The sequence below is a fragment of the Artibeus jamaicensis genome, unplaced genomic scaffold (genome assembly GCF_021234435.1).
Source record: "Artibeus jamaicensis isolate MK-2021 breed Jamaican fruit bat unplaced genomic scaffold, CSHL_Jam_final contig_233, whole genome shotgun sequence".
In the NCBI taxonomy this organism is placed as follows: Eukaryota; Metazoa; Chordata; class Mammalia; order Chiroptera; family Phyllostomidae; genus Artibeus; species Artibeus jamaicensis.
Window position 1 is genome coordinate 47,032,114 of NW_026521486.1, and position 21,091 is coordinate 47,053,204.

The window sequence follows — 21,091 nt, forward strand, 5'->3', positions numbered from 1 at the left end:
AAGCAGTCGAGTTACCCAACTAAGCAGAGAGACCAGCTTAAAATAAGGTCATCAGCAGGGGCTCTGCTGCTTACCTTTCCTCTTTCCAATTACAGCCACTGACAACCCAGTTAATGCCTAAGGCCTGTATAGGCATTTGTTTCGCATGTAACAGAAAGGGCTTACTTAGTTTTATTGTCTTTGGAACCATAGGATTTAAACATCTGTGATTTAGCTTGTGAACTCACTAACATCATCAACATAGATGACAAAATTAGAATAGTTCTTGGGGTAAAGAGAAATTTAAAAACTCTGTTGATAAAACACAGTTAGATTGCACATGGTTTTGTGAATTTGCTAGGACTCCCAGAAACAAAGTACCAAAGACTGGGTACTCGTTTGAGGCTTAAATGAGGGGCCCCAACCTCCAGGGTGGCCTGTTAGGAGCCAGGCTGCACAGCAGGAGGCGAGCTTGAATGCAATGCACTTGAATATCCAGCAACCATCGTCCCCAGCCCTGGTCCTCGGAAAAATTGTCTTCCATGAAAACAGTCCCTGCTTCCAAAAAGGTTGGGGATAGGCGGTTTAAAGAACAGAAATTTACTTCCCCACAATTCTGGAAGCGAGGGCTCTGAGACCAAGGTATTGTGGGGCTAGTTTCTTCCGAGGCCTCTGGCTTGCGTGTAAATGGTTGTCTTCTCCCTGTTAAGAACATGTCTTAGCACGTTCTTCCCTCTGTGTAAATCCGTGTTCTAATTTCCTCTTTTTAGAAGGACACCAGTCAGATGGGTTTAGGGCCCACCCTAATGATTTCCTTTTAATTTAAATACCTCTTTAAAGATCCTGTGTCCAACTAAGCCCACATTCTGAGGCACTAGGGGTTAAGACTTCAACACAGGGATTGGGAGGGGAACACAAATTCAGCCCATAATTCAAAGTCATACTTCGTCTCACGTCATGACCTGATTCTCTGAACTACAGAGAACAGCACAAATATTTACGTGGTTAACTTTATTGTTGAGAGTGGCCAGGCTGGGATTAGAATACGGATTTCCTGGCACCCTAATCCACATCTGCTGGCTCTGTTAGACCGTCTTTTCCATCACGTTGGGATTACAGCACAGTTGTTGAAGAATCAGGCTGTGTGGTCCTATAGCCATGGGTCCCAGTCCCAGACCCTATTAGCTACGCGACCTAAACCAAGGTTTTCCACACTTCAAACATACTGATCCACCCGGAAAGCTCACTCAGGTCTGTCCTCTCCTTTGCATCCCTTTGCCACTGCCCCTGTCCATCTCTGGATCATACACCAGAGAAAATGCAGAATCCTTCATGCGCTCCCCACTGCCTTCAGGGTAAAAGTTCAAGTACAAAGCCCAGCGCCATTTGCTCTGCACCATTTGCCCTAACTTTTCAGTTTAAATCCCCTCTCCCCGCAGCTCCCCAGTGAACTAGTGGCTGCTAGGGGCACGTCCTCCTGCCTCTGGGTGCTTCGTCACTGCATGAAGCGCCTCTCTCCCCCTCACTCACCCAAACATCCGCTCTGGGTGATGTTACTCAGCTGCCCTGCTGCCACCCTGTCCCCTTCGGGCTCATTAGGGCGCCCTCCGTGCCTCCTCTGTCCTACACATGGTAACTGTGCATGTTCTTCTTTGCCTTTAAGTCACAAGTTCTTTAAAGAAGGGGCCACATTTAGTTCCTCTCCGAATCCCAGTGCCCAGCATGGGCCTGGCGTGGAGTAGGCATTCCTCAAGTGCTTATTAAGTGAACGATGCCATTTTGTCTGTCTGCGGTGGCCCCGGAAACCAACAGTGATTCAATTACCTCGTATCTGTCCCAAGTTCAGGGCTCCTGGTAAAGAATAGGTAAAGGGGAGAGAACACGACTGGTCATGGCTCCGAAAAAATTTGTAGTTGAAAGAAATGGTTGTGATGTAATAAAATCGCCTTCATAAGTTTCCTCCTGGAAGATATATGTTAATTTCCCAAATGTATGAGCATCTGTGTGTTTTTGTGGGGAATATGTAATGCCTTTTCTAACACTGAGATGCTTGAAATGAAGCCATTTCCCTTCCAAATGGAAACCAATGGAACACATTATATTTTTTCCCTCAGTGCTTACGAAGTGTGGGAGTTGTCACCAAACATCACTAAATGCTCTAATTCAGTCATAAACGGGTTGCAAGAATGCAGCATAATTACTAAGTCCAAAGTAAGTCATTCTAAATATTTCATCTGGTTCAGCATATGCTGTTAAAAAAAGCCCTCAAACTATATTTGTCAACTTTAATTCTTAAAAAGTAAACAACAGCTGAGTGTGATGAGATGATAAAGAATCTCCTCGGGATTCCGGACATATGGCAGAGAGTGCGTCCGTGCTGACGGGGAGAGGATCCTGTCGACCCCCTGAGCTATGTCCTTGCTGTGGATTCTTTCTGTGGGAAAAACACCCCCCGGAAAACCAGAGGCTTTTCCCTAAAGCTGACGGGGATGCGAGAGAAACTTGCATGGTACAGTTAGATCTCAGGCAAGAGGAATTTAGAACTCACTATGGCAATTGAAAGGGGAGAAGTTTGTTTATTTTTAAAAATTTTTTACTTATTTATTTTTAGAGAGAGGGGAAGGAAAGGAGAAAGAGAGGGAGAGAAACGTCAACGAGTGGTTGCCTCTCACACGCTCCCCACCTGGACCAGGAATCAAACCGGTAACCTCCTGGTGCGACACCCACATTCACCGCTGAGCTACCCTGGAGGGGAAGAAGTTTAAAAGGCCATACATTTCTTCTCTAAAAGCCATCATTCTAGAATTATCTTACACGAAATGAACAAACACATGTGGAAAATGCGTGACTAGATTTCCGTTGGTCAGTGTCAGGGTCTGTGGACCAACTCCCCGGGGCCCAGCCCATGACAGGGTCTGTCACGATCCAGATGCATGTTCAACAATGAACACTGTGTCTAGGGGAGGCCACTGGGAGGCTGCCTGAAATTTCTTTTCCTTTATTTATCAACTGTTTTGTGTATGTGGATTTTAAGTTCCAAGGAGCTACAGTCCCGTGCCATGCAACAGCATTTCAGACGAATGCACAGCATGGACGGTGGTGTTCCCCTGAGGTTACAATGAAGCGGAAGCACTCCTGTCACCTAGCCACACCGTGCGGAACGACTCGCGTGTCTGTGGGGGTCCCGCGTGCACACTCCGGCCGGGTGGCCATCGCGTCAGAGCACGGCGCACACAGTCGGGCTCGGCACACAGAACCTGATGCCCCATGACCGTCGTTGGTTACGTGTTTACTGTACTGTATTTTCCTTGTTATTTTAGAGCGGACTCTTTCTACTTAGAAAAAAAGTTTACCGTCAAGCAGTGTGCCATGCACTCCGGCATCAGTGGCACACTTCTCATGTTTAAAAAGCCTCTCTTTTTAAAAAATTAAAAACAGTTTTTAATTACAGTAGACATTCACTATTAGATTGGTTTCAAATGTACATCATACTGGCTAGACATTTATCTAACTTACAAAGTGATTCCCCCTAAGCCTAGTACCCCTGACACCATACACAGTTATTTACAATATTATTGACTACATTCCCTACGCTGTTTTTTCCATTGCTGGGACGATTTCATAATTACCAGTTTGTACTTCGTAATCCCTTCATCTTTTTTACCGAGTGTCCGACTGCATCATTTTCTCTTGTTCATGATTAAATCTCATGTTTTGTGCAGGACCACTCTGTAAAGGCTTGTAGCCCAGCAGCAACAGGCTGCACGTATAGCCCAGGGGTGCGGCAGGCCGGACCGTGTAGGTTTGTGTAAGTGCGCTCTGTGACGCCGCACGTGACAAGCCGCCCCACGATGCACTTCTCAGGATGCATCTCCACCATTAAGTGGCACACAGCTGTTTTTATAAACAATTTATTTCAGAGTGAAGCCCTACTGGGGAAGGAGGGCATGCTCCCCCTGTTCTAACCAGCTTCTCCAAAGCTGCTTTAGAAGAGGAAGATGAGATCGTCCCCAAAAACACAGAGTGGGCTTCTCAGCTAAGGAGAGATGAGAAGCAGAAGCCCAGCTTGAAGACAAAGGGCTTTGTGAAGAAATGTTGAGGAACGAGACTGTCCTTTCGTTTTGTCACGTGAATGATAACAATCTACCTTAAATTCTTTTGAGAATGAGCAGTGGGATTTAGGAGCAGGTATTAAGGGAACAAACTAACAAATCATTTAGCTAACTGATTAATTAATAAGCACACCTAGGCAGAGAGAAACGAACAGAGGGTCTACTCTACAGAGGAAAGGTTACGTTCTTATGATCTGATATGGGAGAAACACAGCCATTTGGAGGCAAAGAATGGCTTTCTGAACTTTAGTTTTTAGGAGATAATAATTAGATTGTGAATATGCTTTGCATCTTTAAAACCCCATAAGGCATTAACTTATTGCATTCTGATGTCTCCTGGAGGTGCTGTTTTTAAAAATGATAGCATTATAATTAATCAGATTAATCTCATTGAATGAAATTAAACTCTACCTTTGACAGAGCTTTTCATCATGCCAGGCAGTGTGTCTGTCCAAGCACAATACTTTGTATAGAGGCTCTGTTACCGCAAAAGAAGCTCCAAGGTGGAGAGAGGTGGGTGCCGTAGAGACAGCACAATAAACAGATGTGCACACATCCTCAGTTATTGAAGGCTACTTGAGGGAACATAAAACAAAAGAATTCTGAGAAAACAAAGGGACTTCAGGGGAAAACTCAGGATGGCCTGTCTGAAAAGGAAATCTCTAAAGTTCAGCCCTGGCTGGTGTGGCTCAGTGGACTGAGCACCGGCCTGTGAAGCAAAGGGTCACCAGTTGGATTCCCAGTCAGGGCACATGCCTGGGTTGCAGGCCAGGTCAGGTCCTCGGTAGGGGGTGCATGAGAGGCAACCACACACTAATGTTTCTCTCTCTCTCTTTCTCCCTTCATTTCCCCTCTCTAAAAATAAATAAAATCTTAAAAGAAAAGAAATCTCTGAGGCTTATTGTATGGGTTCTTGATGGGAATGATGGCATTAACACTGCCAAGGCACAGGGAAGGAAGAGCGAGAATTCCGGATGGAAAATGTCTCTAATGAGAGAAGAACCTGGGTGCTGACTCATTTCACTTCGATGGTGTCTGTCGAAAGCCTACGGCACACTCAGTGCTGTCCTTGAAAAGTTGAGAAAAGTAGGGCTTGAGAATAAGACCAGGAATTGCTTTAGGCATGAGGGAGTTGCATGGGACATTCCATACCCGTGACAGCACAGGGCAAACTGTCGGAGGGAACAGGCAGGTCCTTTTTCAGAGAAAAGAAAGAATAAGAAGAATTGGAGAACAGAATAAGAGCCTTATTATGTTAGCAGGTAGATGCTCCAGCTCACTCTCTTTTGAAACACAGTTATTTGAAACACACAGTTATTTTTTAAATGATTGATCATGATGATGATGATGAAACATGTCTTCTTAAAAATGAAATAAAAGAAAATATTGTCTTGGCTCCCATTCCGAATCACTTAATCATGATATATAACTGGATTACATTTAACATAATCTTGTAATGACACCAGATTCATTGGACCCTAAAGTATGGATCCTAAAGGTCATATTCCAGTCATTCTTATTCTTGAAAAATCTCGACAGTTTTGATTTCCACCCCCCTTTAAGTTGTTCCTTTCCATCAGTTATCTTGTCTGGTGGTACTTCCCTAGCAACTAAATGGCAAGTCAGGAAGTGGTAATTACATGTCATGTCTTCCTCTCCTACTTTAACTTGACCTTTTCTGGATGAGGTATTCTCTCCCCTTGAGCACTAACATTCTGATGCCACCTAGGCAAGCTGTTTTGGGTCGTTCCTTGCTGGGGAACTTTTCAAATGAAGGCTTTCAATGCAAAAAGTCAGTTCATGATTTCGTTTTTATAATTAATAACATTTTCACTGATTTAAACATGTTCTGCCCAACCATCTAGACAAAGGCACAGGACATACTGTTGATGTGACATGACAGATGACAAGTGCCCCCAGAAAAAGGAAATATCACTTCAGACTCTAGCTTTACCATTGCCTGGTCTGACTTTGTGTTTCTTGGCTGAGAGTCACAGTGACCTTCCTGCAGAACCCGTATTACTCTTTACTCGAGTTGGAATTTATACCGACTGACTCAACACACACTTTGCAGGAGCGTTTGTGTGTGGGACGAAGAGTGAATTATCTATCAAATTTTCTCATTGATTTTTCATAAAATATTTTTCTCATTTCATTGTCCTTATAGAATTGCTGATGCTGTGGTTTTGTGTTTTTCCAAGGTAGATCTTTAAGTTGTTGGAGTAATAACTCTTTCACTTGCCTTTTATGCCTAAAAAATAACTGACTGTGCTCGTGGGACATCCATGGTGAATGCTGACTTCGGTCATCTAATCTGCCTAATTAGATTACAGAAGATGCTCAGTTGTCTAGTCTGTTTTCTCTCTGTTTGTTTTGTTTTGTTTTGAGAGAATGAGGTCAACGGGTCCCAAAAACCCAGTTCTCTAAGGTTATTAGAAAATAATTTATTGTGAGCAGCTCCAGAAAGATTTACACAGATCCCTTTTCTTTGTTTTTTCAAAGATTTTATGTGTTTGTTTTTTAGAGAGGGGGAAGGGTGGGAAGGAGGGAGAGAAACATCAATGTGTGTTTGCCTCACACACGCCCCCCACTGGGCAGCTGGCCTGCAACCCAGGCATGTGTCCTGACTGGGGATCAAACTGGTGACCCTTTGGTTCACAGGCCAGCACTCAGTCCACTGAGCCATAGCAGCCAGAGCTCTGCAGATCCTTTTTCTAAAATTATCATCTGCAAGTTTACAGGAAAAGAAGGTCCAAACAGGGAAAATGGATTAACCTCTCAGGGAGAATATATGTTTAGATGCCTCTTGAACTTATTATTTTATGGTAATTTGGTACCATTATAGTTACTGTACCACCATATATTTTTCTACATAGTAACACCCTAGTTTAGTTCAGCAAGATTTACATATGTCTGCTGATTACTGCAGCATCTACAGCAGCTGCTGAGTCACTTGTCCATAAACGTCTATTAAGGCCTATCTAGGAGCAAGACACTGTGGCACCACACAGGAGACACTTTTAGATTAGATCCTAGTTGGTCCTAGTTAAGAGCTAGTTGAGAGAGCTAAGCAATACCCTTACACTGTTTATTACATCATTTAAATATTAGCATACAATTGCAAATACTAAATAAGTGAAACTCCCAAAATAAACTTATTGTGATTCAGTTGCTTTGTACCACAATTTCATCAGAAGCAGTGTTGTGTCCTTCCTATCTTCACAGTATCTTTGCACATAATAGCAGCCCAATAAGCATTTGTCGATGGCAGGCTGATTGGGTGTAGGCATAAAAAAAGCAACCCCCAACCCCAACGCACAAGTGATTGCATTACCGGGGGCTTCTTACCATTTTCTTCTAATGAACTCTCAGTCTACTGAGAAATGAAATGGGCCCAAGCTCTGACCCCAAGCCCTTGTTTATAGCTTGGCCAGATTAACTGTTACTGTTTAAGTACGTGAGCACAACACGGTTAAACAGACCCCGGGGGGCCAGGAAGCAGACAACTTTAACCATAGCTGCTGCTACTGAAGGGGGACAGGTGGGTTGGGCTTTATTGTGAAAGACAGGAAGTATTCAAAGAGCAGAAGGAAGGGCACGAACTTGTACTGAGTGCTAACCCAGCTGCTTACAGGGTCTCACAGCGATCCTAAGCTGGAGGCACTTCAGGGTAGAAAGGACGAGTCTCAGAAGTAAAGGGACTTGCCCTAAGCCTCACAACCCACGCCTGGCAGATCCCAGACCCCAGCACAGCCCAGCCAGCTCAGAAGTGCCTTTTTCACCGTGGCCACTTGTGATCACCCCGTCTTCTGTGGTGAAGGGATTCCTGTATGGCAAGCTGGCCCCTTTGAGTTCGGCGCTCTTGATTTTAAGAATAAGACTCAGGTCCCCACGAGTAATGCAGAACATGCTATATATATTCCTTAGTAAAGAGGAAACAGTGATGTCAGCCTCGTACCGAGTCACCAGGAAACCAGGAAAAGCAGAACAACCGGACTTCAGGAAGGGTAGAACGGTATCAGAGCCAGGCTCAAGGAGACTGGCATGAGAAAGTCATCTAGATGCCAAGACCATGCCGGGAGCTCAGGTGGTGGCACTGCTGGGCCTTCTGGATGGCCAGCCACCATACGCGACCCAGCCACTCTCTGGAGGTTTGCTTTGTTCACTAGGGATGTCTAATTCTCTTTCATTATCAATGGCCTTTTCTGCCTTTTACTCACAGTCTTTTCTTTTTTTTACTAAAGACTTTGTTTATTTTTAGAGAGAGTGAAAGGGACGGAGAAAGAAACATCAATGTGAGAGAGAAACACTGATTGGCTGCCTCTCCTACGTGCCCTAAACTGGGACCGAACCTGAAACTCAGGCACCGAACCGGGAATTGAACCGGTGACTTTTTGCTCTGCAGGATGACACCCAACCCACTGAGCCACATCGGTCGGAGCTCAGTCTTTTCTTACAGCACCTGTGTGCCTATTGATCCTGTTTTCTCTTAACTTCCGCTTGTTCCTGGCTTGTCATGGGCCCACTCTCCTTCCAGGACTCCTGTTGTGAATTCGGAACAACTTTCACTGCAGACTGCCTTATCATCTCCATGTTTCTTAATTCCAACTCTGGGAGCCAGACTGCTGAAGCTAACTCATCCTTGTTTGGAAGAACTTTGCGTGCTAGAGTATCTCACCAGCTCTAAACCAGCCCATACGTTTTGACTGCCCTTGAGTTAGGGATCCGACCAGGCCTGGTGACCCCAGGAGAGCTGTGGGTACACCTAGCTCCTTTAGCAGAGGCTAGGGACTCGGCAGGCAATGACTGGCAGCAATGAGAATGGATCTCCCATCAATCCCAGGTCAGCAGCAGCAGAGAAAGACCACAAAGTGGCACTGGCACAGGGTGATAGCTGTGTAGAGCGGGTGTGTGGGTGGAAGGGTGCAGGCAGAACTAGGAAGAGACAGAGAGGCTTTCATAGGGAATTGAGTGTGCTTGGGGGAGTGAACTACACACCATGAGTCATCAATTAAACATCTGCTTGGAAGAGACAGCTTCCTACAAGGGAGCCACTAAAGACTGTCAGGAACACTTTCTCTGGTTGTGAGTTTCATGGAAACATGTACAATCTCACTGACAGTTGAGATTTCTCTATTAATTCCAGCCTTGGTATAGAATCTGAGAATATAGTATTTATTATGTATTTTTCTCTGTCAATTAAACCTACGTCTTAGAATTCTTTTACTTACAGAAATAGCATCCAACTGCATTCTCACTGTGAAAATTTCAAACGGTACTGATAAAACCAAAATCTACCTTTGACTCTGTTTTCCAAATTCTTCTTCTTCCCCCGAGGTCATTCTGGGCAACCTTTTAGACCCGTTTCTATAGAGACAGTCCCATTTTATTCCATCGTCAGTACTTTGCAATCTAGAACCACTAAACTGAAGTGGATGGGTGAGATTTTTCACATTTTAGAAATGCCTGCAACCAATTTCCACTCAGATGCTGAATGCCGGCAAAGCCTAAACAATTAAGCAGATAATTCGAAGGCCAAAGGAATTATTAGGCCAAAGCATAAAAAGGCACACGGGTGACAGAGGCCCTTCTTCCAGGAGCAGAGACATCCATGGCTCAGGCCCCACCCCATCAGGTGCTGTGAACTCTGTACACATTGCCTAATAAGTAGCTGCTGGACTGAGCAAGCGTGGAGGACAGGGTCAGCTGATGAAAATGGAAGTTTTCTCACCACAAATGACTATAAAAAGTCATACAAGATGATCACAGGAAAGGGGAAACCTAAACAAGCAAATGAAAATTTTGTTTGTCAGCCCTCCCTCCCTCCGACAATTATTATTTCCATTGCTGCCTCATCACCTAAACCTGTTCCAAAGTGTTCAATCGGGAACTGAACTGCATAGAATCCTCACCAAGTCAGAATTTAAAACTCCATGAATTTGGAAAACCTAGAAAAGAAAACCCTGAATTTCCAAATTCTCTTTTCTAAAGTGTAGTTTAATTACTCATTATATGTAGTGAATTGAAATAGGATCATGAGACTTCTTAAATGATTGGTAAGCAGGGCATCAATTAGCAGTGTTTATATATGAACAGTGTATTTTTAACCTGTAACACCTGTTTGCTTGGCTCACAATCATCCAAGCATGGATTAATCTGGGATTGTAAACCATGTGAAGGCAAGGATTCTGTGTTGTTAGACCTGAGTGATTTCCTGCTGGGCTGGTGAAGAGCAGACGGTCGTGAGGAATGTGATGGGTCCGAGTGAGACATGAGTGGGGGGAAGTGGGGGACACAGTGCAGCCTGTCCATCAGGATTCTTCCTGGTGACCCTTTGTCTTAAGAGATGAGGACACTGCTTGCTTCCAGGTATGGGCAGGGCATGTCTCACCACATCTCACAGGAGGGTTTTATGACCTGTTTCAGGGGAAGACGTGGAGGGAAGGCCCTCCGTGTTTCTGCCCTTTGCTCCAACTCCTTAAAGTATTCGACACGCCAAGGTGCCGAGCTTGGGGGCGGCCCGTCCTGAACACCACCGCTGGTCTCCATATGTCTGTGTCTGGCTTGAGTAGGACTCGAAGGAAGGGCTGAGGGTTTCACAGAGCAGGGCCGCGGCGAGGCAATGAAGAAGGCTCTCTCCCTGTCAGGGTCACCCAGGGCACAGCTGGTTCCCGAGAGGGAGCTCCTCCTTCAGCTACGGGCACCTCTTACCTCTCTTGCCTCAGCTTAGTCCCAACCCGGAGGATGGGCTCGAACTGATTCGGTCAGAGGGAAACAAGGACACCCTCCAGACGGAAAACGGATAAAGCAGCCCTGACATTCAGGAAGCCACCCGACACAAACAACCAAGCTGCTGGTGAAGGACAACAATTGCACAGAGCAGCAGCACCACGCAAGGCCACTCTGTGTTCCTGGAGGATCAAGGGAAAAGCAAGACCATTCTGTAATCATGTCTGAACACAGACAAAACAGAAAAACCCTATGCAAGCCGCACAATACCAAACATCTCTCTCAGGTCACATGAGTGACAGTTGTTCCTGACCAACTACAGCTTTAGTTCCCCTCCAGCCTGTCCCTCCAAGTATCTAACCACTTTCACGATACCAGTCATAGGATGACCCAGCTTCCTGACAGCATCCAACCCAGAGCAGCCCTGCTCCCTCAACTGCTCCCCAAATCTACGAACACAAAGCTAAGTCCTGTCCGTCTTCCCAGCAGCCTGGTACTGAGCTACCCACGTCTCCCCATGGGGTGTGTTCTCCTTGCTGGGCCTGTGCAGGGCCATTCCTGGTGGTCCTCGCTGGAGGGCACTGACTTCGCTGAGAATGCAGAACACCGAGGGGTGTAGAGACGTGAGGCTGGGTGTGGGGCTGGGTGATGGGGTTGAGCTCCTAGGTAAGCTCAGCTTTGAAAGCTAGGCTGAGGCCCTAGGAAGGAAAAATATCAGGTATTTAGGAGCAAAGACTAGCCCAAATGGAAACTGAGGCTCTGGAAAGTTGATGTGGCCATTTGCACAGTTAACGTGGGGGTGGGTGAGTGGCCTGGCTGCAAGCTGCTCATTGCGGGCAGCAGCTCAGGGGCTTCCCACAATTTGCATATGGACCAAGGCGGGTTTCTGGCTCTCTTGTTTTCGGTACTAGCTGTAGCTCCCCACGGCCTCATCTTGCACTCTCACCCTAACCATATTTCACATTACTAAAAAAGAAAGTCTTGTCTTTTTCAAAAGGTCATCTAATCCTCAAATTCCACCAAAGAATTTAATAAATAGGACAATTCCCTACACCTCTGAACTTAATTTTATCATCCATGAAGCCAGTAGGGAAGGAAGCATCCTTGCCAACTGCTCCACGCTTTGTCTTGTTTTTGCAGAAACACAAACTCCTCGGTCTCTCGAAACTCTCCCGAGATTGCAGCTGTGAGGCAGCTCAGGTGAGAGAGCCCCAGGGCGTCCTTCAGACCCTAGTCCTGTTTGCATGTCCTCGTGATTTCTCTACCACAGTCACTGCTGCTGGCTAAGAAAACCTGACCCACGTGGGAATGCATTGCAGTGACTAGAATGGGTTCATATTGGACTTTTCAGCTGGGATTTCCAAGAAGAGGCCTGATTTCAGAGGGAAATGGATGTTCTAGACTAGACCACAGAGAAAGGCCAGTCAGCCTTGTAAAGGACAAGACAAAGGCCTGTGTCCCAAGCTCTGAGGTGAGAACTTCTCATTTCCTGTCCCCACAAGTCTGGGTGGTGCCATTTCTTCTTCCACCCTTGGGTTATTTGTGTGTGTGTGTGTGTGTGTGTGTGTGTGTGTGTGTGTGTGTGTGTGCCTTGTCTTTCTTGACTCTCAGATCCCAGGGGGCAGGAGGCACTGCTGATTCACTTCTGCATTCTCCAGCGCTAGCTCCTGCTGCAGCCAAGTAGGTGCTTGGTCACGGACTGACTATGCTTGTATCTATCTGAAATGCACTGAAGAAACACTTTGTTGGCTTTCTCTGATGAGTGTTTTGCTGGCTGGAAAGCTGCTGTAGGGTTACTTCCCAGCAGGGTTTGGATTTTGAGTGCCAGGGAAAGAGCAGCGTGATTGGAAGAGAGGGGCATTTCACTAGGACACACTCTGTTATCATAGTTTTACATTTAAATGAAACATTTGGGGCTACATAAAATTTGGATGACACATTAAGGGCAATTTCCTCAGCGTGACTCAGGTTGCTGATTAGTGCACCGAGGCCTCCTGGTGTATTCTGTTTGCGTTACTGATTGGCTGAGGGCTGCTTCCCAGCTCGGGGTAAGCTCCTTTTTCCCTTAGGGAACTGAAGAGCAGTGCCCTTCCGGCGGAGCCAAAACAAGCTCTCCAAAAAGTTCAGGTCTCCTGAGCTGAAGCTCTTGAGCTCTCCTCCTGACTACACAGGAAACAGAAATGTCAGCTGCACAGTGTAGTGAAATAAGGCTGACATTTATTCTCAGCTTCTGGAAGAGAATCCTCAGTGTCTTTCTTCTGCGCGGGGTGGGGGCCACTGGGAGGTTGGCATGGAGATAGTCTAACCGTGTGATTCAGGGTAGGGGCTGGCCACGCCAAAAATACCTTCAGTGTGATCTAGGACGGGAGCTTTAGTGGCTTGGAGACTGAATCAGCCACGTGGGCAACTGATCAATCAAGTGTGTCTTTGTCTTGGAAACAAGACACAGAGGTTTGGGTGAGTTTCCCTGGCTGGCAATACTCTGTGTAGTGCGACACACTGATGTCAGGCAATGTGCCCTTACTCCCGGGGAGAAGACAACAGAAGCTCTGCATTTGGAACCCCCCTGGCTTTGTCCTAGGTGTCTCTTCCTTTGGCTAATCTTAATCTGTACCATTTCCCCGTGGTAAACCATAACTGCATATGCTCCTGCTTTCAGTGAGTTCCATGAGCCTTTCTAGAGAATACCAAGCTACAGGCCAGTTTTAGGAACCCCTCGAACTTGCAATTACTGTCAAAAGTGAAGACAATCTTGGGGACTTTGCCCTCTAACTTTGCAATTGGCCTTAAATTCCTCACATGCATCCTCTCAGACCCCAGGCCCTGGAAATAAGGAACTAGTTTGTTCTTGGGGGAGGGTCTATACTGAGACTGGGAGTCCCCCAGTTTAGGGTGCCGGATCTCTATATCCTCCTGCAAGCCCGAAAAGAAGCTATCACGGCAGGTTTACTAACTAGACACACTGAAGGAAAATGCTTCGGTGGAGTGTAAGGAACCTGTACATAAAGAGAGCGCAAGGTAGAGGAAAGAGCAGTGAACTAGAAAACACATGGCCAAGGTTCTAACTCACACTCAGCTTCTAGAAACCTGTGTGAGTCTGTACAATCCAGTCTCCTGGGCTTCAGTTCTCCCATATGTGAAATGGGAATGATAGTCCCTGAACAGATCACTTTTAAAAGTTATTGGAAGGAACAAATAAAATAGTATGAAAAAGTGCAGAAACCTTGACATATTTCTAGGACTGGACAATATTAATAGCGTTGTCTTACTTCTGGCCATTTTATAGATGAGGCAGAAGTGACAAGTATTGCAAGTTAATAGAACTGGGAATCCATGTCTCCTAGTTCTCGTGCTGGTGATTTTTTAATAAAAGTAGTCACACAAGAGCATCCTGGGTCCCAAGGGCAGGCTTGGATAACCTCAACAGTTCAGAGCAAGCAGGAAAGCACCTCTGAACACCAAAGAGTCACCAGGCAAGCCGGTGGAACCCTCCAACAACAGTGACTGGAAATTAGTCTAAAAAGAAGCCTACCGACTTAACAGTTTATTATTTATCAGATTAGAAACTAAAGACTAGGTGAGGTACAGTAGCTAGAGGCTAATAAACAGATGTGATACCCAGAAAATAATAGCAGTAGCAATAATCTCAATTAAGGGCAAAACATCCCAATATAAGTTATTTGCATTGCTAATCCCTGTAATGATGTGCCGGAGTCATTAAAAAAGGCTAAATGGTGTTCGGTTTGGCCTGAATGAAGGCAAAGGAAGGAAATAACAAATGTAATTATCGAAAAGATAGATAGTTATTATTATAACCATGTTATAACCAATAACATGGTTATTGTCTACATGTTTAGACATGTAGACAATATAATAGCAAATAAAGAAAAGTTTAAGGAATCAATGGAAACACTATTAAAATAATAAATTACTCTCAGTTTTCCTGTGGTTGTGGTGACGATCAGCAGTTGCCCATGACCTGGAATGTGTAGGTCCCTGACAGGCGTAGAGAGAAAATACAAACTTTGTATACAACACTGCAGAGCTTTCCAGCACACTAGAATCCCCCAGTTAGAAATAGGGAAAAAAATTGAAAAAGTATTACATTTGTAATAGCAATAATGGGCCCAAATAAAAAAAATTGTAAGAAAGAAAAAAATGTGTGACAACTATATAAGGAAAATTATAAAATTACAGAGAGAGAAAAAATGATTTGAATAAGTGGAAAAGTGTGCTAAGATACTGAAGGGCAAAACAAGATATTATAGAGATGTCACTTTTTTTTCCAAATTAACTTAAATCCTTAGAGTAATTCCATACAAAGTCTCTACTGAACAATTTTTGGAACTTGACAAAATGTCTTAAGATTTCATCTGGAGCCGTAACAAGCAAGTATGTTGAAAATGGTTGTGAACGGGAAGGGGGGTAGGGATGGCCCTAACAAACAGAGCTTATTACGTGGTGGAGGGGAGGGGAAACTCCCCGCATCCTCTCAGGCTCCGTGGCTGGGCCTGAGAAATAAGCTGACATAAAGCAGTTAACAGGAAAAGAAGTACAAATATTACTTGCTATTTTTATGTGCACATTGGGGTCCTCATAAGGAAAATGACATCATCCTCATGCTTTTCCTCTTGTCTCATTGGTCACACTCCTTCCCTGGTTCTTTCTCTTTTTCCCAAACTTTTATTTATTTATTTATTTATTTATTTATTTATTTATTTATTTAAAGAAATCCAGAGGTAAGTGATTCCAGGTTAATAAATTAAGCAGTTCAGTGTCGTCAGAATTCCAGATCTGTTTCTCTGCACTTCTCAGAATTTTTTTAAAAAGATTTTATTTATTTATTTCTAGAGACAGGGAGAGGAAGGAGGAAGAGAGGGAGAGAAACATCAACGTGTGATTGCCTCTCATGCACCCCCTACTGGGGACCTGACCTGCAACCCAGGCATGTGCCTTGACTGGGAATCAAATTGGCAACCTTTTCATTCGTAGCCCACGCTCAATCCACTGAGCTACACCAGCCAGGGCTCTTCACAAACTCTTAACAGTAAGAGTCCCAGGGCTCAGTACTTGATCTTCTTCTCTATTTATATATATATATATATATTTAAGATATTATTTATTTTTAGAGAGAGAGGAAGGGTGGGAGAAAGAAAGGAAGAGAAACATCAGTGTGCATTGCCTATCACGTGCCCCTGACTGGGGACCTAGCCTGCAACCCAGGCATGTTTCCTGACTGGGAATCGAACTGGTGACCCTTTGGTTCGCAGGCCAGCGTTCAATCCACTGAGCCACACAAGCCAGGGCTTCTCTATTTATATTAAAGATTAATTTCATGGCTCTAAATACTCTCTATGGATTCTAACACAGAAATTTATACCTCCAGCCAGGCCTTTTTCCTAAACTACACTCTCATATTTTCAGTTGCCTGCTTACTTTTTTTCTGTAAAATAAAAGACATAGTTTTCATTTTCACCAATAACTTTATTGATTTGGGTATTTTGAGTGTGTCTGCTCTCTCCCGCTATTGGCTTCTAGTGGGCAGAGACCAGGGTGCTGCTAAACATCTTCCAGTGCATACGACAGCCCCACAGAGAAGAATTATTTGGCCAAAATATCAATTGTACCAAGGAACTTCACAAACCACTTTTGACAAGTTCCATCAGTCACAGCACCTTCTCCACACACTGCACAAATCTTTCATTTGTGTTTCAGTTGTGCTTTTACCTTCCTTGAAATAACAAAGCATAATATACCAAAAATGTTGCTTATCTTCTTCCACTTTCAATATTAAAATGGCAGCACAAAAATTCACCACTTTTAATAAGTCTTCTTTTTAAATGCACACTGATATGACAGCTGTCACAATACAATCTAAAAAAATTGTTTCCACTGAAGTTAAAGACTACTGAGCACTACTAGAGCCGTTGTACAGAAATAACATAACAGACTTTTTGGCCAACACAATCGTTTCCTGGGACCACCATAACAAACTACCGAGAACTGGGTGGCATAAAACAGGAACTTATTTTCCCACAGTTCAGAAGGCCAGAAATTTCAGAAATCAAGATTGCAGCAGGATTGGTTCCTTCTGGAATCTTTGAGGGAGAAGGTGTCCCAAGCCTCTGCCCTTGTTTCTGACAGTTGTAGCAGTTCTTGGCATGACTTAGTTCTCAGACACGTCACTCCAATCTCTGCCCTTGTCCGTAGGTCACACTCTGCCCTGTGTGTCAATGTGTTCACATGCCCTTATTTTAAGACCACCAGAGCATTCTAATCCAGTAGGACCTCATCTTAATTAAGCAATTATATTTGCAAAGATACTATTTCCAAATAAGTTTACCTTCTGAGGTTCTGGTTGGGCAGGATTTTGGAGGGATACTAGTTAACCCAACACACTACTAAAAATTTTCATTTAATGTCAAGTGGACTTCTAATTTAACATGCCAAAAATAGCACTGAACTTGTGCATCCGACTCCACCCCTACGCTTCATCTTTAGGTGGTGACAACTCCATCCTTCCACTGGAACTCCCAGTCTCTCCTTCGCGTTATCCAGTTGACCGTTCTTGTTTCCACTCCCACTGTTACACTGTGGTCCGAGTCACTGTCACATCTCACCAGCATTATTGTGATAGTCTCTTAACAGGTCACTCGACTTCCACCCTTGTCACCCTAGAGTCAACAGTAGTCCTTCCTTATCCAAAATGGATACATTCCAAAGACCACCAATGAATCCTACGTATGTTATTTTTTTCTACATAAACATGCTAATAGCTTTAATTTATAAAATAAACAATTTCACAGATAGAAGATTCATTCTTTGCATAGAGCTCCGCAACCTCAGCATATGCTTTTTTTTTTCCTTATTGAGAACTTGCACCTTTTCACCTAAGGGAAGCTCTATGGCTTCTCTTTGGCATATCCGAATTGTCAGCATCGCTACTCTTGAGCTCTGGGGCCATCATTATGTAAAATAAGGGGGACTGGAACACAAACTCTGTGATACTATGACAGTCGATCTGATCACCATGAGTGCTACTAAGTGACTAAGGGTGGCTGGTGTATACAAGTAGGTCTGCTGGACAAAGGGACGATCCATGTCCAGGGCAAGATGAAGCAGGAAGGAATGAGATTACATCACGCTACTCAGAACCGCACACAATTTAAAACTTATAAATAGTTCCTTTCTGGGACTTTTCATTTAATATTTTCACACCGCAGTTGACAGCAGGTAACTGGAACCTTGGAAAGCAATACTGCTGATAAGGTGGGACTACTGTGTTTTCAACACAACCCCGGAATGATCTCATCAAAATCTGAGATCATGAGCTTTCCAATGGCTCCCATTTTTTTTTTTTTTCAGAATAAATGTCAGAGTTCTTACCATGTCACCCAAGATCCCCCAGCCTCTCTGACCACGCTCCCGCCTGCTCACTCTGCTCCAGCAATAGTGGACTCCATGCGGTTCCCTGAGCACTCCGGGACCCCTCTGGCCTCAGGGCCTTCCCACATGCCGTTCACTTGCCTAGAATGTTCTCTCCCTAAATATCTACCTGCCTTAGTCACTTACCTCTTTTAAGCATCTTTCTCAAATGTCATCTCTTTAAATGCATTCTACTCTGATCACCCTGTCTATGATTGTGACAAGCTCCTGCCTCTCAGTCACTGTCCCAGAACTACTGATCTTTGTACCCCTGCCCTAGTCCCTCCCCCACCCGTGGCCCTTATTACCTTCTCTATATCATCTGATGTGCTGACTATGGTTTTTGTCTCCTTCTGTAAGTTCCATGACAGCAGGAAATATTGTTTTCTATTTTCCGATGTATGCCTCCAACAATGTTTTGTATATTAGATGCTCGGTATTTATTAAGTAAATAAATAAGATAAATTACATGAGTGAGAAATGTATGGGAAACTACTTTCTAGGCACAGAAAAGATATAAAGGAATCACGAGAAAGAGAATTCTACATTTTACTATATACAAATTTAAAACATTATCATGTGTAACAAAACATAAAAATTTGCTATTATATCATACTCTTTTAGAAAGCCCCGGCTCTCTCCCAAAGTAAGTACTTTAAAAATTTTTTATTTTAATCCTCGCCCAAGGATATGTTTATTGATTTTTTTAGAAAGAGAAAAAGGGGGCGAGGGAAGAGAGAGAGAGAGAAACATCAGTTTGGTTGCCTCCCATAAGCACCCCGACCAGGGAACAAACCCACCTCCTGGGTGTGTGCCCTGACTGGGAATTGAACCTCAATCTTTTGGTGTTTGGGAGGGCGCGCCAACCAACTGAGCCACCTGGCCAGAGCACCCTTTTTAAATTTTAGAATAAATAAGTCCTCATAATAAAAATTCAATCTTCAAGTCATTTTTCCCGACTCCGGAAAAAGAAACTGAGGTTACTATGTACACTTTTGCTGAGGGCTGCCTACACAGCTTTGTGTTTTCTCCACAGCACTGAGGTAGATTAGGATTTAGTTATGAGAATTTACCCACTCATAATTTCCTATTTGTTTCTCAAAATTCCTACTAGGCCCTTGGGTCAAATTTTTATTTTAAGCATTATTTTAAGCAAATGAAACCTAAAAATTAGGAAAGATATTTTGAGCCATCACCAGAATTTAAAATAAGTTTTTAAAAAAGTGCATATGAGATTAACCTTAATTATATTAAATGGCTTTGCTATAAATAATCTTCTAAGGAACTTATATAAAAAGCTTTTAGGTGATTAAGACTGACTTTTGACATTGTTTTTCAATCAGAAACGGTTTTGGATCGAAGCCGAGGACAGACTAAAGAGACTGCTGGCAGAGGCTACGGCGTCCGCCCCTAGGCTGAGCCTCACTCTGCTGAGACACTTCCCAGCATTGCCCCCCCCCCACCCCCCATACACTGTGCAGGTGAGAAAACCGAAATTTGGGAGGTAAGCCAATTCCATTTGTCAGATAATTTCAACATCTGGGCCATCTCAGTTCTGGTACCTAGTTATGATTCTTTTTTTCCCTTGCGAATTGAGATTTTCCTGGTTCTTCATATGCTGAGTAATTTTGGATTGTACGTCGAACCTTTGGAATGTGATGCTGTGAGACTCTGGGTCTTTTCTGAATCCCGTGGACAGTGCTGATAGTTTTGTTTGGCAAAGGCAGCAAGTTCTGTTGGTTGTGGTTTCACCAACAGTTCTCCTGTCAAAGGCTTGGCTGTACCCTGCAGGTGAGTCTTGCAGCTGCACCACAGGGTGGCCAGTCTGGGGTCTGGAGAGAGGTCAACCTTTTTGTCATGGTGTTAAGGATTAAACCCATGTTCAGAGGTAAGCCTAGGAGTTTGTAAAGAAATTTTATGGAGTTATATTCTAAAACTCCTCTCTTTGCATGCTCCCTGGTACTTTTAAGTACCCTGGGCTTCCCCCTTCCAGTCCCCAGACCAGGAAACTGGGGCTTTAGTGCCTCTGTTCTTCCGCACACTTCCAGTGAGGGCATCTGCCTTTGCTACATACAGGCTGGAGGGGAATTTAGGAGAGAAGGAAGGGTTCGTTCTACCTTCTTGAGATCTCGGCTTCTTCAATGGGAGAGAAAGTTCCCTCTTGCTCAGTTTTAGGTCCCTGTCCTTGCCACTGTTTCAAGATTGCTGGGGGATTAATGGAGAGCAAGAAAATGAAGAAAAGGGGGAAAAAACAAATGAAAAGTTTCCCATTCTTTCTGAAGATCAGAAATCCCTAGGCTTGCTCTTCAAGCAGAGCTGGAAGGCTTCCGGAGCTCTCTCTGTTTATGTCCTTCCAGGTTCAGCCTTGCTTGAGTTTAAGGAGAAACCAGCGTTAAAACAGCAAACTGACTGCCTGTTTGGTGGGACTTTAACTCCTGATCCTCTTTCCTGATCATCTTGCCACTGTTTACTTTTCAGTCGTCAACCAGCAGCACCACGCACTGTGTCCGGACGGTGTAACTGCATTTAGTAGAGACATGGGATGGTTTATTCTTATTTCACCTTATCTAGACCAAGATGAAACATTTCAATGAAAAAAGTACAAAATTAGAAAATGTGTTTCATCAAAAAATAGGTAAGAAGGAACTAATAGGACTTACTGTGCACGTTTGGCATCTGCAATCTCCCAGGTATTCTCTGTGTACACACATCAGTGCGACCACATGGACGCGGTGTGGATTAGCGACAAAAGCATGAGTCCTGCCCGGTCTCATAACTTGAGTGATCTTGAGCAAACTACTACACTTCTCTTTATAAATAAACACGTGTAAAATGGGAATGACAAG